Source organism: Rhinopithecus bieti, unplaced genomic scaffold (assembly GCF_001698545.2).
Source record: "Rhinopithecus bieti isolate Rb0 unplaced genomic scaffold, ASM169854v2 scaffold_18620, whole genome shotgun sequence".
NCBI classification, from domain to species: domain Eukaryota; kingdom Metazoa; phylum Chordata; class Mammalia; order Primates; family Cercopithecidae; genus Rhinopithecus; species Rhinopithecus bieti.
The window spans coordinates 1,722,933-1,739,662 of NW_016809631.1; the positions used below are offsets into that span (position 1 = coordinate 1,722,933).

The following is a 16,730-nucleotide window of genomic DNA, read 5'->3' on the forward strand; positions in this document are numbered from 1 at the left end:
CCCTGGTGTGCACGCCAAATCCCCGGCCTCTTCCGCTGTCCCCCGAAGCCTCGCCACTCGAGCACAAGGGGCTCGGAAAGTGGGACAATTCCTAGGGTGTGGGTCGTCAGGCTTGCAGCACTGGTGGCAGGGAGAGGCGTGCCTGGTCTCACCCACCCCCCGGGGAGGTTGGGTGTTGATTGGAGACCGCGTTGTTAGTGAAAATAAGGAACTTCATTTTTACTGGACGGGGAAGTAAATTCTCCCTTGAGCACAAGGTCTGTTTATTATAGGCGAGTAGCTATTGCAAAAGAAAAGGAATGAAATGCAGATGATGCTAATCTAGTACTTCTCTGCTGGGTGCAGCTGCATAGCTGGAGGGGAAGAAAAACACTGGGCTTTTTTGGGGGGGAGGTGAGAAGGAAAGAAAGCTTGTCTGTGATTTTTCCCTGTCCCTTGAGGAGGTTTTTCTGGTGTCTCCTTGATTTCTCTGGGAGGCGTGGTTCCAGTAGTGCAGAAACTCGGATTCCTGGTAGGAAATTCACACGGGTATGGTACTAGAATGATACACAAAATGTTCAACTATTCTTGTTCATTTTATAAGGCTGTACCATGGCTACTGTAATACATTTTCTGAGTTCACAAGTTTAAAGCTTATCTCAGCTTAGGAACGCTAATTCATCTAGCTTACTCGTAGTGGTTTCCTGGGCCATGATTACTTGGGTAATCTGATGGATGAGTATGTGAATATTGTGGATCTTTGACCCAGAAGAACCACTAGATACGATTTAGTTTATGCTGGTAAAATGATTCGGGTTTAGGTTGCTAATACTGACATTTTTAGACAAGGTGACTAAAACCAACCCTGGTTAAGAATGACGTGCCTAAAGTCACGTTACAATATGTTAAGAATTGTGAAACCAAGAGTTCTTCCTTGGAGTACTGTTTTTTTTCACCATGTATTGTGTTTGCTGAAACAACTCAAGACTTTTAGAAAATGGGTATTAATTTGAGTATATGCTGTTTCTCAAAGCGACGTTTTCCACTACTTTTATTTTTACCTACTTTGTTTAATTGTTTGTGTGCCTTTCTCCCCACTAAACTGTGAATTCATAGAGGTTAGAGAGGGAATCTGTATTCTCATAGCGTTGTGCACGGACTGGGTGGGACTCAGTAACAGTCGGGAAATATTGAATAGTGAAAATTGACGGTTCTTTTACTTCACTGAGGTAAAGAAACAGCCTCCTCAAGGTGCTCAGTATAGACATTTCCTCCTGTGTGTCGGTGTCTTGTAATGAGAATTTGAGAGTACTCATGGGGTTTCAGTTAATAGGGGAATGCCTATTGATTTATATTAATAAATTGTGATTTTAATATTCCTAATAATATTCTAAATGCCTGAAAAAGTAAATGTTTCCCTAAAGGTCCCTAGAGATTGACTTATATGCAAAGGAGAATAGATTTTAGAAATCTCAACATAAAAACAATCTAAATGATAATTGTCACTTAAGAGCATAACCACCGCTTTTCACAGTATGTAATAGTGATCCCATTCAGAGAGTTATTGCAAATAGTGGCTGAAAAGTTAATTTGTCACCCAAATTGCCTAATTAAATGAAAAGTTTAGATTCTGGAGTTAGTACTCCTTAGTTTTATTATTTCATTCCATGTAAAATAAACTTTTTTTTTGCAGTTTCAAAAGGGTCTTTTGAGTAGGGACAGTCTTTGTGTCACCATAGTAGAATGGATTGAACATACTGTGCTATCAACCTAATAAATTGTTGAATTTAATTCTCAGATAGTTATACAATCCTGCATGTATTGTTAAGTAAAAGGATACTTGAATGATGATTATCTTCCCTATTTGTAAAATGGATAAGATGGTCACTAATTCAAAGTTCAACAGTTTTATTACGTTTCTCCACTGTCATAAGTCATGTACAGTTTAAAGAATATAATTTAGATCATGCTTTGGTCTGTCAATTGAAGTAATTCTCAGGATAAGCTTAAGGACATTATGTTGGTATTTTTTTGTTTTTAAATTTGTGTTACCATCATTAAGTAACCAGAAATGTTCAATTTAGGACTATTTTACCTATTTCCAAAAGGAGTTGTTGGCTTTGCTAGTTTAAAAATTAAACTCATGGAACTTGATAGAACAAAGGTGCTTGAGCAGAAAAATAGATCTGGTTATATATGCTAAGTTACAAGCATATATTGGTAGTTCAGATATCAGTTATATTTTACATTCTTCACTAAAACCATATTTCATCAAAGTACATTTAAATCTTAGTTCTAAGAATACAAAGTATTTTGTTTTTTAAATTGTAAAAATTGTATAGTACACGGATCTTTTAGGAAAAAAATTCAGTTTGAGTAGTGCCCTTCCCCCTACTCGTTCTCCCAGGGGCAATCACTGGTAACTACTTCCTGTCTATCCTTTCAGGCCTTTGTTTCTGGGCACATACATAAACACATTAGCACAGTTCTGTTTTTTCATACAAATAAATCTATCAGCAACTTTTCTCACTCATTCTGTATTATATCATGTATTATACCTATATTTTTGTACTTACGATATACTTTATTCTTTCTAAAAATTGTGTTCTACAATGTGGATTTATCACTATTTATTTCTTTAATAGTAGATTTTTAGACTTTTCACCATTTGTTTGCTGTGATAAGTAATGTACTTATTAAACATACTTGTATATTATAGCATACCTTGCACATTGTGTACCTATCTCTGTAGGAAGTTTTCACAAAAAAAGATCCATATAATTTCCCAAAACTCACCAAAGTTAGCATAAATATTTTTCTGCGTAACATTCTTTTAATATCAATTTCTTTAAAAAGTCCTTAAAGTTTTAAACAAATGATGGAAATCTGATATTTATTTCTTGATCCGATATAGGATGTAGAAATGCGGCAGTCTGTAGGGAAAACAAGGATTTAAACTGGTAATTGTGGGGGAGAAAGACCTACAATTATCTTGGCTTAGTAGCCTCTTTTGATTAGATATCCTCTGAAACATTGACCTAAAATTATTTCAACCCTTCGGAAAGGTTGCAAGAACAATAGAAATTAACATTTTGCCAAATTTGTTTTATTATCTCTCAATGCAAATAATGTTTTCTTAACTATTTGCAAGTAGGTTTCATACATTATGTCACTTTACATGCTAATACTTCAGTGTGTCTTCCTTAAGAATGAGGATATTCTCTTCTGTAGCCACAGCACATTGATCAACTATGGGAAGTTTAACAGGGATATAATACTTCAATCTGTAGTCCATATTCTCACTTTGTCAACTGTTCCAATACTGTAATGTCTTTTGTCATATTTGTTTTTCTCAGTACAGGATCCGGTCCAGAATCATTTATTGCAATTAGTTGTTATGTCTTTTAGTGTCCTTTCATTTGTAACGGATCCCCAGCCTTTCCCTGTCTTTCATGACGTTGTCATTTTGAAGAGAACAGGCCAGTTATTTTATGAAATGTTCTTTAATTTGGGTTTCTGATAGTTCCTTATGATGGGATTCAGGTGATACATTTCCAGCTGGAACATTGTATAAGTGGAGGCTAACAATAGCTGCCCTTTAGTAGTGGATTAATTCTGGTTGTCTGATTCAAGTGGAGTCTGGCTTCTTCAGTATATAATTTTGTTTGTTTTTTGAGACAGGCTCTTGCTCTGTCACCTAGGCTGGAGTGCAGTGACATGATATAGTTCACTGCAGCCTCAAACTTTAGGGCTCAAGCAATCCTGCCTCAGCCTCCTGAGTAGCCAGGAGTATAGGTGCACACCACTAGGCTAGGCTAATTTTTTTTTGAACGGAGTCTCACTCTGTTGCCCAGGCTGGAGAACAGTGGTACAGTCTTGACTCACTGCAACCTCTGCCTCCCAGGTTCAGGTGATTCTCGTGCCTCAGCCTCCTAAGTAGCTGGGATTACAGGAGTGTGCCACCACACCCGGCTAGTTTTTGCATTTTTAGTAGAGACGGGGTTTTGCCATGTTGGCCAGGCTGGTCTCGAGCTCCTGGCCTTAGGTGATCTACCCACCTCCGCCTCTCAAAGTGCTGGGATTACAGATGTGAGCCACCGCTGGGCCAGGCTAATTTTTACGTTTTTTGTAGAGATGGGATCTGGCTTTGTTGCCCAGGCTGCTCTTGAACTACTGGCTTCAAGTGATCCTTCTGCTTCAGCCTCCCAAAGTGCTAGGATTACAGGAATGAGTCACCATGCCTGACTTCAGTATATAGTTAATGTTTTCTGTTCTACAATTAATAAACTGTATGTGAGGAGACACTTTACAGTTATGCAGCTATCTGTGTTCTCATCAACTTCACCCCTAGATTTGGCATCTGTTGATTCTTGCCTGAAGCTGTATTTATTCTGATAGTTACAAAATTGTGATTTTTTCCCCCATTCTTTCACTCCGTCTGCTTTAACAGCTAGCATTCTGAGAAATAGCTCTCCCTTTACCCCTAAGTATTTATGTCCTTATTTATAATCAGTTTGCATCATGGATTCCTATTTGATAACATGTATCATTACCCATTATGGAACTTATTTATTTGACTTTAATCACATCTCAATGTTTTTAAAAAAGGAACTTATTTATTTTGTTGCTCAAATTGTCCCAAATTTGACCATTGAGAGCACTTCCTTTCTGTCATAACAGGTTTTTTAGAATTATCTCATAACTATCGTCCCCAGCCCTAGAGTCAACCATTTCTCCAAGGAGGCCTGGTTTCTTTTTGGGTGGAAAATGGTATTTAGAAACCAAGATCTGTGTTGTAATAGCTGTTGGAGTATCATTTCTTCCAGGACTTTTCAATGGATATGATTTTTAAAGTATGTATAAATATTTTGGAAATTGTAATTTCATATTTCATTTAAACCCAAGTTCTTCCTTTCCCTTGATTCTAAATTTGTATTTCCCTTCTTCTCTAGTAAGAAACCTGGCTCCCAGTGTTATTAATATGTTTATTCTTTTGCTTAATTTTTTAATTTTCAGAATTTCTACACCCATACTACTTCAGAAAACAAGCCTAGAATAAAGAATTCAGGATGAGTTTTGTTTTGTTTTCTTTTATACTTTTAAGTTCTGGGGTACATGTGCACAAGGTTCAGGTTTGTTACATATGTATACATGTGCAGTGTTGGTTTGCTGCACCCGTTAACTCGTCATTTACATTAGGTATTTCTCCTAATGCTATCCCTCCCCCGCTTCCCCACCCCACGACAGGCCCCGGTGTGTGATGTTCCCCACCCTGTGTCCAAGTGTTCTCATTGTTCAATTCCCACCTATGAGTGAGAACATGCGGGTGTTTGGTTTTCTGTCCTTGCGATAGTTTGCTCAGAATGATAGTTTCCAGCTTCATCCATGTCGCTACAAGGGACATGAACTCATGAATTCAGGAAGAGATTTTCTTATACTGAGGGTATAAACTGTGTTCAAAAATTACCTGGGGCTTGGCGTGGTGGCTCATGCCTGTAATTCCAGCACTTTGGGAGGCCAAGGCAGGTGGATCACTTGAGGCCAGGAGATCGAGACCAGCCTGGCCAACATAGTGAAACCCTGTCTCTACAAAAAAATGCAAAAATTAGCTGAATGTGTTGGTGGCACCTATAGTCCCAGCTACTCAGGAGGCTGAGGCAGGAGAATCTCTTGAACCTGGGATCGGAGGTTGCAGTGAACCGAGACTGTGCCACTGCACTCCAGCCTGGGTGACAGAGCGAGACTGTCTAAAAAACAAACAAATAAACAAACAAAAGTTAGTTGGATTAGGTTTTTTGGTTTTGGTTGTTATTTCTTTTCTCTCTTTTGCAGTAGTAGTATTCATTTGAAATACAGTTGGGTTCATTTGTTTCTGTTTAAATTCATATCCCTGCCTCCTCAAATTTTGTTTGTTTAATTATATATTTGAAAGCTCGTAACATTAACATGCTTCCAAAAAACAAAACTTTACAGAAAAGTATAATTAAAATTGTCACTCCCTTATCACTCCACCACCCCATCCATTCCTCAGCATCTCTTGTAGGTAATCAAGTTGATTGTTTTCTGATTTATCCTTTTTGAGTTCCTTTTACAGATATGTAAGTTTTATCTCCCTTTCTTTCTGATACAAAAGCTAGGATGCTTTATATACTGTTTTCACCTGGTTTTAAGAGTTAAGACTAAATCCTAGAAATTGATATGTATCAGTTCTTAGAGTTCCCCCTCATTTTTTTTTACAGCTCAACTGTGCATATTCAATCAATTTCCTGGATTTGCTTTTTGCCTTTTATTTTCATTGGCTTGTTTATCCTACTTCACGATCTTGATTCAAGTTGTTTTGTAGTAAGTCTTCATGCATTCCACTTACTATTTCAAGATTGTCTTGGCTTTTTCTGGTCCTTTGCATTTACATACAGATTTTAAATCAACTCATTACTTTTCCCCAGAAACCCGATGAGATTTTATTTGGCATTGCCTTGAATCTGTAGATTGCTTTGGTGAGAATCGATTTCTTTACAATATTGAATCTTCCAATACTTGAACATGGTATATCTCTCTATTTAGTCCTTTAATTTCTCTCAGTGAGTCATAGTTTTCAGTGTACAGGACTTACATATTGTTTACTAGGCTTTTTCCTTAAGTATTTGCTTTTACTGTAAATTGTACTGCCTTAAGGTTTTTTTTTGAAAAAAATTTAAATTTATTAAAAATATGCCAGAATAGTACAGTGAACTAATGTATGCCATTCATCTGGATTTATCAATTGTTAATACTAATTTTGCCACATGTGCTTTATTACTCTCTGTATATGATGATTGTGCATAAACATTTAAGAATAAATTTTAGACATCATAACCTCTTTCCTCTAAATAATTGTATATATGCCTAAAAATAAGACAATTTTCTTACCTAACCATAATAAAATTACAAAATTCAGAGTATTTAGCATTTGGGTTTTGCCATTATTCCAGTAATATCACTTACAACACTTTCCCTCATCCAGGATCACACATTACATTTCGTTGTTATGATTCTTTCGTTTCCTGTTATTGGGAGCACTTCTTTCTGTATCTTTCATAACCATGGAATTTTTGAAGAGTATAGGTATATAACATTTTAGAATGTCCTTTAAATTCACTTTGTCTGAATGTTTTGTCATGATTATATTCAGATTATGCATTTTTGGTGAGAATATTATATGACTATGTCATGTCCTCAAAGCATATCATAAGACATAAGATGTCAGTTGCATTATTGGTGATGTAACTGATCACCTGGTTAAGTGATTTCTGCCAGGTTTTTCCACAGGAAAGTTATCATTTTTGCTGTTAAGTAATTTGAGAGGAATATTTTGAAACTGTTATATATTCTGTTCCTCATGAAACTGTACCTTGATTGATAATATTTGACAGACTCACGTAGTACTATGATAATTGCAAAACAGTAATATTCTAACTAGCATTCCTGTTACATTTGTTTTCGTTTTTGTTTTTTGAGACAGGTTCTTGCTCTGTTACCCAGGCTGGAGTGCAGTGGTACAATCATGGCTCACTGCAACCTCTGCCTTCCAGGCTCAAGTGATGCTCCACTTAAGCCTCCTGAGTAGCTGGGACTATATGCATGTACCACCATACCTGGCTAATTTTTTTTTTTTTTTTTCTTGTAGAGACGGGGTTTTACCACGTTGGCCAGGCTGGTCTTGAATTCCTCAGCTCATGCAATCCACCCGCCTCAGACTCTCAAAGTGTTGGCATTATAGGCCTTAGCCATTGTGCCCAGCCCTCATTTCTATTACATTTGTTAGTTGGCATTCTATATTAAGGAATAGATTTTCCTCCTGATTCATTCATTGATTGTTAAGGTGGATTTTTTTCAAACTTCAGTGGATAGATATTATCCATTGTTGCTGCTTGATGTTATGGTTGTCTCAGATTTGAGCAGTGGGAACTTCAAGCTGGCTCCTATGTGTTTTTGATATTTCCTGTTTTTTCTTTTAAAACATTTTTTAACTTTCTGGCATAAAAAGATATTCCACATTCCTTTTGTGTTTTCCCTGTCTTGGCCCTGAAATGAGCCATTTTTCTTCAAGAAACTCTTGTTCCTTTAGGGGTAAATGGTATTTAGAAACTATGGTCTGGCCACTAGGTGTGCTCATGGTTTCTTGGGTGTGATTGCTGTTTTTCCATTCACAGACTGGACTAAGAAATGTATAATTTCATATTCTTAAACATTTGAGTTAATCCCTCTACCTATAATTTAAATTCAACACCAGGAAGTTCTTTTTTGTCTCCCTCTATTCTGTATTTACATCTCCCTTCTTCCTCAGTGAGAACTCTGTCTTCTCAAAACATCAGTATATTTATTCATTTTGAAATATTTAAACCAACTTATGTTCCTGGAACGATCTAAAAGAACCATTTTTTAAAATTGCATTGATTTTCTTCATTGTCCATTTCTTAGTTCTTTGATTTTCCTTCCTATCTTTCTATTTATTTGGAATTAATACATTCTTTTTTCTGACATTTTAAATTGGAGACTTCCTTTTTCTTCTAATACAAGCATTTAAAACTGCACATTTCCCTTTAAGTACTAAGCAATACATTATCTGCATTTCACAAATTTTGATAGAGTTTTATTATAATTTATTTAAAAATACTTTCTAATTTCCCTTGTGAATTTTGATACATGAATAATTAGAAGGGTGTTGTTTACTTTCCAACTATTTGGTATTTTCCCAAGTATCTTATTGTTACTTCCATTGTGGTCAGAGAATATTTCCTATATGAATATTCTCTGTGATTCCAATCTTGTTAGATTTTAGACTTGTTTTATGGTCCAGCACTTAGTCAATCTTGGTGAATGCTCCATTTACATATTAAAAGCATGTATATTCGGTTGGATATAGCATTCATTCCACAGGTGTCAATTTGGTCAACTTGTTTGTTGCTGTTCAAGTTTTATATATCATTACTAATATTCTATTTGTTTTTTTTTTTGGAGATGGAGTCTCACTCTGTCTCCAGGCTGGAATGCAGTGGCATGGTCTTGGCTCACAGCAGCCTCCACCTCCTGGGTTCAAGCGATTCTCCTGCCTCAGCCTCCCAAGTAGCTGGGATTACAGGCACATGCCACCATGCCCGGCTAATTTTCGTATTTTTAGTAGATGGCGGTTTCACCGTGTTGGCCAGGCTGGTCTTGAACTCCTGACCTCGTGATCCACCTACCTTGGCCTCCCAAAGTTCTGGGATTACAGGTGTGAGCCACTGCACCCGGCCTATTCTATTTGTTTTATCAATTGTTGAGAAAGTAATTATGAATTTGTCCCTTGTGGATTTGTCTGCCCTTTCAGTTCTGTCAGTTTTTGCTTCATGTATTTTGAACCACCAAATAATTTTAATTTAGTACACACATATTTAGAATTTTTGTATCATCTTAATGAACTGACCTTTTTATTGTTATGAAATGTCTCTCTTTATATATAATGTTCTGTTTCTTGTAGTCTGCTGTCTCTAATACTATGTGGTCTGATATATAATATTACTATATCAAACATTCTTATGAGCAATAATTGCATGATATATCTTTTCCATTCTTTCACTTTTAACTCATCTGTGTCTTTAAAAAGTGTCTAGGGGTTTGATATTTTTCAGTCTGTTTCGGATTCTCTGAGCATCTTTGCTGTATGTTTTTATGTTTCTTAATACTTTTAGAACATTTCAGGCATTGCCTTGTCAGTATTTTCTCAGTCCCTTTCTCACATTTTAAAAATGTTCTTTATTTTATTATTTTATTTTTTTATTTATTATTGTTTTTGAGACAGAGTCTTGCACCATTGCCCACGCTGGAGTACAGTGTTGTAATCTCAGCTCACTACAACCTCTGCCTCCCAAGTTCAAGAGATTCTCATGTCTCAGCCTCCTAAGTTGCTGGGATCACAGGCGTGTGCCACCACGCCTGGCTAATCTTTGTGTTTTTAGTAGAGACAGGATTTCACCATGTTGGCCAGGCTGGTCTCGAACTCCTGACCTCAGGCTATCAACCTGCCTTGGAGTTCCAAAGTGCTGGGATTACAGGTGTTAGCCACTGGGCCTGGCTGTTAAAATACCTTGTGTTTAACTGAGATTAAACAAAATCTATTATTCTCTTAGTATGTATATAATGTATATACTTTCTTGTATCACAGGTTTTCTTTTCTAATAATAAAAGCAAAATATGTTGTTTTCATTTGTTTTATTCCGTTTGATTTTAGAAGCAGGGTCTTTTCCACTCAGACCAGAGTGCGGTGGTGTGATCACAGCTCACTAGCAGCCTCAACCTCTTGGGCTCAAGTGATCCTCCCATCTCTGCCCCTCAAGTAGCTGAGACTACAGGCATGTGCCAACATGCCTGGCTAATTTTCATTTATTTTTTATAGAGATGGGATCTCACTATGTTGCTGAGGCTGGTCTTGAACTCCTCAGCTCAAGTTTTCTTCCTGTCTTATCAGGGGAACCAACCCCTAGTATTTCAACATAAGTTCTTTTCTATTTTCCCTAAGTGTTGGCTGGTCTGAGAAATAAAGAGAAAGAGTACAAAGAGAGAAATTTTACAGCTGGGCCTCTGGGGGTGACATCACATGTCGGCAGGTTCTGTGATGTCCCCTGAACCACAAAACCAGCAAGTTTTTATTAGAGATTTCAAAAGGGGAGGGGGGTACGAACAGGGAGTAAATCACAAAGATCACATGCCTCAGGGGGCAATAAAAGATTACAAGGGCAGAAGGGCAGAGCGAGATCACAAGGCCAGGGCAAAATTAGAATTACTGATGAGGTTCCATGTCCTACTGGGCACGCATTGTCTTGATAAACATCTTAACAGGAAACAGAGTTCGAGAGCAGACAACTGGTCTGACTAGAATTTGCCAGGCTGCAATGTCCTAATCCTAGCAAGCCTGAGGGCACTGCAGGAGACAAAAGCATATGTCATCCATTATCTTCAACCACATAAGACAGACACTCCCAGAGCGGCCATTTTAGAGACCTCCCCTTGGGAATGCATTCCTTTCCCAGAGTTATTCCTTGCTGAGAAAAGAATTCAGCGATATTTCTCCTATTAGCTTCTGTAAGAAGAGAAATATGACTCTGTTCTGTCCGGCCCTGCAGGCAGTCAGACCTTATGGTTATCTCCCTAATTCCCTGAAAATCGCTGTTAACCTGTTCTTTTTAAGGTGCCCAGATTTCATATTGTTCGAACACACATGCTTTACAAACAATTTGTGCAGATAACGCAATCATCACAGGGTCCTGAGGTGACATACATCCTCAGCTTGTGAAGATGATGGGAGTAAGAGATTAAAGACAGATATCGGAAATTATAAGAGTATTGATTGGGGAAGTGATAAATGTCCATGAAATCTTCACAATTTATGTTCAGAGATTGCAGTAAAGACAGGCGTAAGAAATTATAAAGGTATTAATTTGGGGAACTAATAAATGTCCATGAAATCATCACAATTTGTGTTCTTCTGCTGTGGCTTCAGTCGATCCCTCTGGTCGAGGTCTCTGACTTCCCACATCACTGTCTCAGCTTTCCTAAGTGTTGGGATTATAGGTGTGAGCCACCACACCTGACCAATATATATTTATCATAGAAATTTCCAGGAGAAATTTACAAAAAAGAAAAAACAAAGAAATATAAATTACCTAGATGGTGATATCATCAAGACGGCAGAATAGAAGATCCCCTAGCATCACTGCTTTCATAAAAATACAATTAGAAACCATTCAAAGACAAGAGCACCAGCCTGAATACACCAGAACTCGGGAGAATCAGAGAAATCCCCTGTATCCACAGACCTGAGAGAAACCTTGGCTGATAAGAGAAATCATCATTTCAGATTGTGCCAACCCCTCCCCGAAGCTGGCATAACACCACTCAGAAAATTTCCCTAGACCCATGGTTTCTGAGGTGAGAGGAGAGAATTGGAGGTGGATGTTTGATCTTCTCACTGGTCTGGGAATCTTCATGGAAAGCCCACTCCAGCTCCATCTCATAGGTACCATTGGAAATGCCAGAAGGATTGAACCAAATGGAGTGTGTTGGGAACAAAAGTGGGTCAATGATTACAGTGACAGGTGTGTGGATCTTTGTGGCTACTCAGTACTCCAATCAGCTGGGAAACCGTGTTGAAGAGACTGGCTGATGCCATAGAGCTGTAGGGACATAGTATGTGGGATAGCCTGAATCCCAGGCTTTCCACAAAGCCCAGGTGCTTACATGGAACCTTCCCTATATAGAAACAACTAACAGTCATGCTTAAGTTCCAGTGCCCACTTAAGTTTTCTCCAGTTTAAGAAACAGTGGTAGGGCAGCAATGTAGTTCTGTGGCAGTGTTTAAGCTTTGGTGCTCACTTTAAGTCTTCCCTAGAGTGGGAAACAATGGCAGGGCAGTGATTTCATCCTGCAACAGCATTTATGCTTCAATGTTCATTATAAGTCTTCCCCAGAACAGGAAACAATGACAGGGCAATGAATTAGTTCTAATGCAGTGTTTTAGTTCCAGTACTTACTCTGAGTCATCCACCAAACAGGAAGAAACAACAGGCCATGTTTAAGTTCTGATACTAAAAAGTAAAGGTCTAACTAACAGCAATAAAGAACACCTGCAAAAACTAGACGAGTTAACTGTCTCTTCAAATGTGCAGGCATCAGCATAAAGATGCAAGGATTGTGAAAATCCAACAAAGTATGATACTACTAAAAGAAACCAACTCAACTCCAGAAATGAACTAGAAGAATTGAAGATCTACAATATTTTTGAAAGAGAATTTAGAATTACTTTTTGAAGAAGTTCAGGGAATCACAAGAAATATGGATAGAAATCTGAATGGAATTTGGAAAACACTCCCGAAATGAAATGAGAAGTTTGACAAAAATAGAAGTGTTTTTTAAAAAAGAGAGAGATCCCATAAATAAAGAGTACCATAACTGAATGAAAAAACTCATTAGAAAGTTTTGACAGCAGACTTGATCAAACAGAGAAAAGAATTATTGAGCTTGAGGGTAGAAGCTATGAATTTACCTAAACAGAGGAGCAAAAAGAAAAGAATAAAGAATGAAGAGGGCCTACAAGAATTATGAGACATCAATAAGGGAAGCAACCTCTGATAATTGGAATTTTTAAAGGAGATGAGAGTGAAAAAGGCCTAGAAGGCATATTTAAGGAAATAATGACTGAAAATTTCCAAAATCTGAGGAAAGATGACAACATCTAGGTAAAGGAAGCTGAGAGATTACCATTCAAATTCAACCTAGAGAGGGAATTCCCCAAGGCACATTATAATCAAATTAGCAAAAATCAAAGACAAAGAAAAAATACTAAAAACATCAAGAGAAAGGAAACATATCTCCGTCAGTGGAGCCCCAATATGGCTTTCAATGGATTCCTCAGCAGAAACCTTGAAGGCCAGGAGAGACTGGAATGCTATATTTGAAGGAAGGGAGGGAGGGAGAGAGGGAGGGAAATTGTCCACCAAGAATATTGTACCCAGTAAAGCTATTTTTCTTTTTCTTTTTTCTTTTGGAGATGGAGTTTTACTCTGTCACTCAGGCTGGAGTGCAGTGCGTGATGGCTCACTGCAGCCTTCACCTCCTGGGTTCAAGCATTCTCCTGCCTCAGCCTCCTGAGTATCTGGGACTACAGGCACATGCCACCATGCCCAGCTAATTTTTTGTATTTTAGTAGAGACAGGGTTTCACTGTGTTGCCCAGGCTGTTCTCGAACTCCTGAAACTCCTGAGCTCAGGCAGTCTGCCTGCCTTGTCCTCCCAAAGTGCTAGGATTATAGTCTTGAGCTACTGTGCCCGGCCCAGTAAAGCTATTTTTCAAACACAAAGGAAGGATAAAAACATTTCCAGACAAACAAATGTTGAGGGAGTTCATCAATGCCAGACCTGTTTTGCAAGAACTGTGTATTAGTCTGTTTTCACGCTGCTAATAAAGACATAACTAACACTGGATAATTTATAAAGGAAGGAGATTTAATTGACTCACAGTCCCACATGGCTTGGGAGGCCTCGCAATCATGGCAGAAGATGAATGAGGAGCAAAGTCACATCTTACATAGTGGCAGGCAAGACAGCTTGTGCAGGGGAACTTCCATTTATAAAACTATCAGAGACTTACTACCAAAAGAACAGTATGGGGGAAACCACCCCCGTTATTTAATTATCTCCATCTGACTTTGCCCTTGACATGTGAGGATTACTACAATTCAAGGTAAGATTTGGGTGGGGACACAGCCAAACCATATTAGACTGCTAGAGGGAGTTCTTCAGTCTGAAGGAAATGGATGCTAAGATGTAACAAGAAAACATCTGAAGTTAAAAAAACTCATGGATGAGACTGGGCACAGTGGCTCATGCCTGTAATCCTAGCACTTTGGGAGGCCGAGGTGGGTGGATTACCTGAGGTGAGGAGTTTGTGACCAGCCTCACCTGGTCACATGACCAGCTCATGACCGGCCAACATGGTGAAACCCCATCTCTACTAAAAATACAAAAATTACCCGGGCGGGTGATGGGTGCCTGTAATCCCAGCTATTCAGGAAGCCAAGGCAGGAGAATCACTTGAACCCAGAAGGCAAAGGTTGCAGTGAGCTGAGATCGCACCATTACACTGCAGCCTGGGTGATAGAAGGTGACTGCATCTCAAAAAAAAAAAAAAAAAAAAGAAAGAAAGAAAACTCTTGGATAAAAGTAGAACAACTGTTTGGTATTATGCTTATTATCTGTGTGATGAAATAATCTGTACAGCAGACTTTTGTGACATACAAATTACCTACAGAACAAACATGCACCTGGACCCCTGAGCCTAAAAGTAAACCTTAAAAAAAAAAAAAGTGAAACAATCAAATTCAGAATACTCTAATACTGTAGTTATGGTAAGTAAAACCACTTATATCTTAAATATGAAGACTAAAAGACAAAACTCTTAGTAACTCCAACAATTGGTTAAGAGGCAATATAAAAAGGTATAAATTGAAGCATGAAAGTCAAAGTACAGGGGGTGATATGGTGTTAAAATACAGAGTTTGTTTTTGATGCTTGTCAGTCCACATTGAGTTGTTACCAGTTTAAAATAACCTGTTGTAACTACAAAATATTTTTTATAAGCCTCGTGGTAACCACAAACCAAAAACCTGTAAGAGAGACACTAAAAATAAATGGCATAGAATCAGAACATACTACTAGAAAAAAATCCTTAACTATGACATTAAGTGGGAAAAAGGAAGAAAAGATCTACAAAACAACCACAAAACAACTTAACAAAATGACAGAAGTAAACCCTTACCTATCATACCTTGAGTGTATTAAATTCCCCAATTAAAAGACATAGAGTTGCTGAATGCATAATGAAACAAGACCCAACTATATGCTGTCTGCAAGAAACTCACTTTACCTTTAAAGACATGCACAGATTGAAGGTAAAGGGATGGAAAAATATTCCATGCAAATGCAAACCAAAAGAGCTGCAGTAGCTATGGTTGTATCAGATAAAATAAACTTTGTCAACAGTGTTACAGAGGACAGAGGAGGCCATTTTCTTACATAATGGTGAAGGAGTCAGTAGTATGGCAAGAGGATATAATCATTGTAAATATGTTTGTATGCAACACTGGAGCACCCAGGTATATAAAACATATTAATGGACCTAAAGGGAAAAACTGACTGTAATAGAATAATAGTAGGAGACTTCAACACCCCACTTCTGGCAATGGACATGTGATCCAGATAGAAAAATCAACAGTCTTCAGAGTTAAATTGGACTGTAAGCCAAATGGACCCAACAGATATTTACAGAATATTGCAGTAAACAGTTGCAGAATATACATTTTTTTCAATAATGCATGTGGCATTCTCCAGGACAAATCATATGTTAGATTCCAAAGCAAGTCTTAACAAATTTTTAAAAATAATACCAACTGGGGGCAGGGCACGGTGGCTCACACCTGTAATCCCAGCACTTTGGGAGGCCGAGATGGGCAGATCATGAGGTCAGGAGATCGAGACCATCCTGGCTAACATGGTGAAACCCCATCTCTACTAAAACTACAAAAAATTAGCCGGGGGTGGTGGCGGGCCCCTATAGTCCCAGCTACTTGGGAGGCTGAGGCAGGAGAATGGCGTGAACCTGGGAGGCAGAGCTTGCAGTGAGCCGAGATTGTGCCACTGCACTCCAGCCTGGGCAACAGAGCAAGACTCCATCTCAAAACAAACAAACAAACAAATAGTAATATCAACTATCCTTTCTGACCACACAGAATAAACCTAGAAACCAATAATAGAAGGAAAGATGGAAATGGTACAAATTTATGGAAATTAAACAACATGCTCCTGAACAATGAATGGAGTCAATTAAGAAATTAAATTATAATATTCCTTCAGACAAATGAAAATGGAAACAGCATACTAACACATGGGATGCAAGAAAAGCAGTTCTTTGAGGGAAGTTTATAGCAATAAACACTGATGTCAAAATGTAGAAAGACTTCAAGTAACCTAATGATGCATCTCAAGGAGTTAGAAGAGCAAGAACAAACCAAAACCAAAATTAGTAGAAGTGAAATAGACGAAAAGTTTCTGAGGATGGTTTGACATACTATGGCAAATGGTACATCACATTCACAGAATAAAAAACAGAAACTATATAATTATTTCAATAGATGCTGAAAAAGATGTAATAAAATTCAACATCGCTTCCTGATAAAAACT

General features: G+C 37.9%; 1 protein-coding gene across 2 annotated transcripts in view; it reads left to right on the forward strand.

The window, feature by feature from the left end:
• Positions 1-16,730, forward strand: part of IPMK (inositol polyphosphate multikinase) — a 77,438-nt gene that overhangs the window by 633 nt on the left and 60,075 nt on the right. The window lies entirely within an intron of this gene.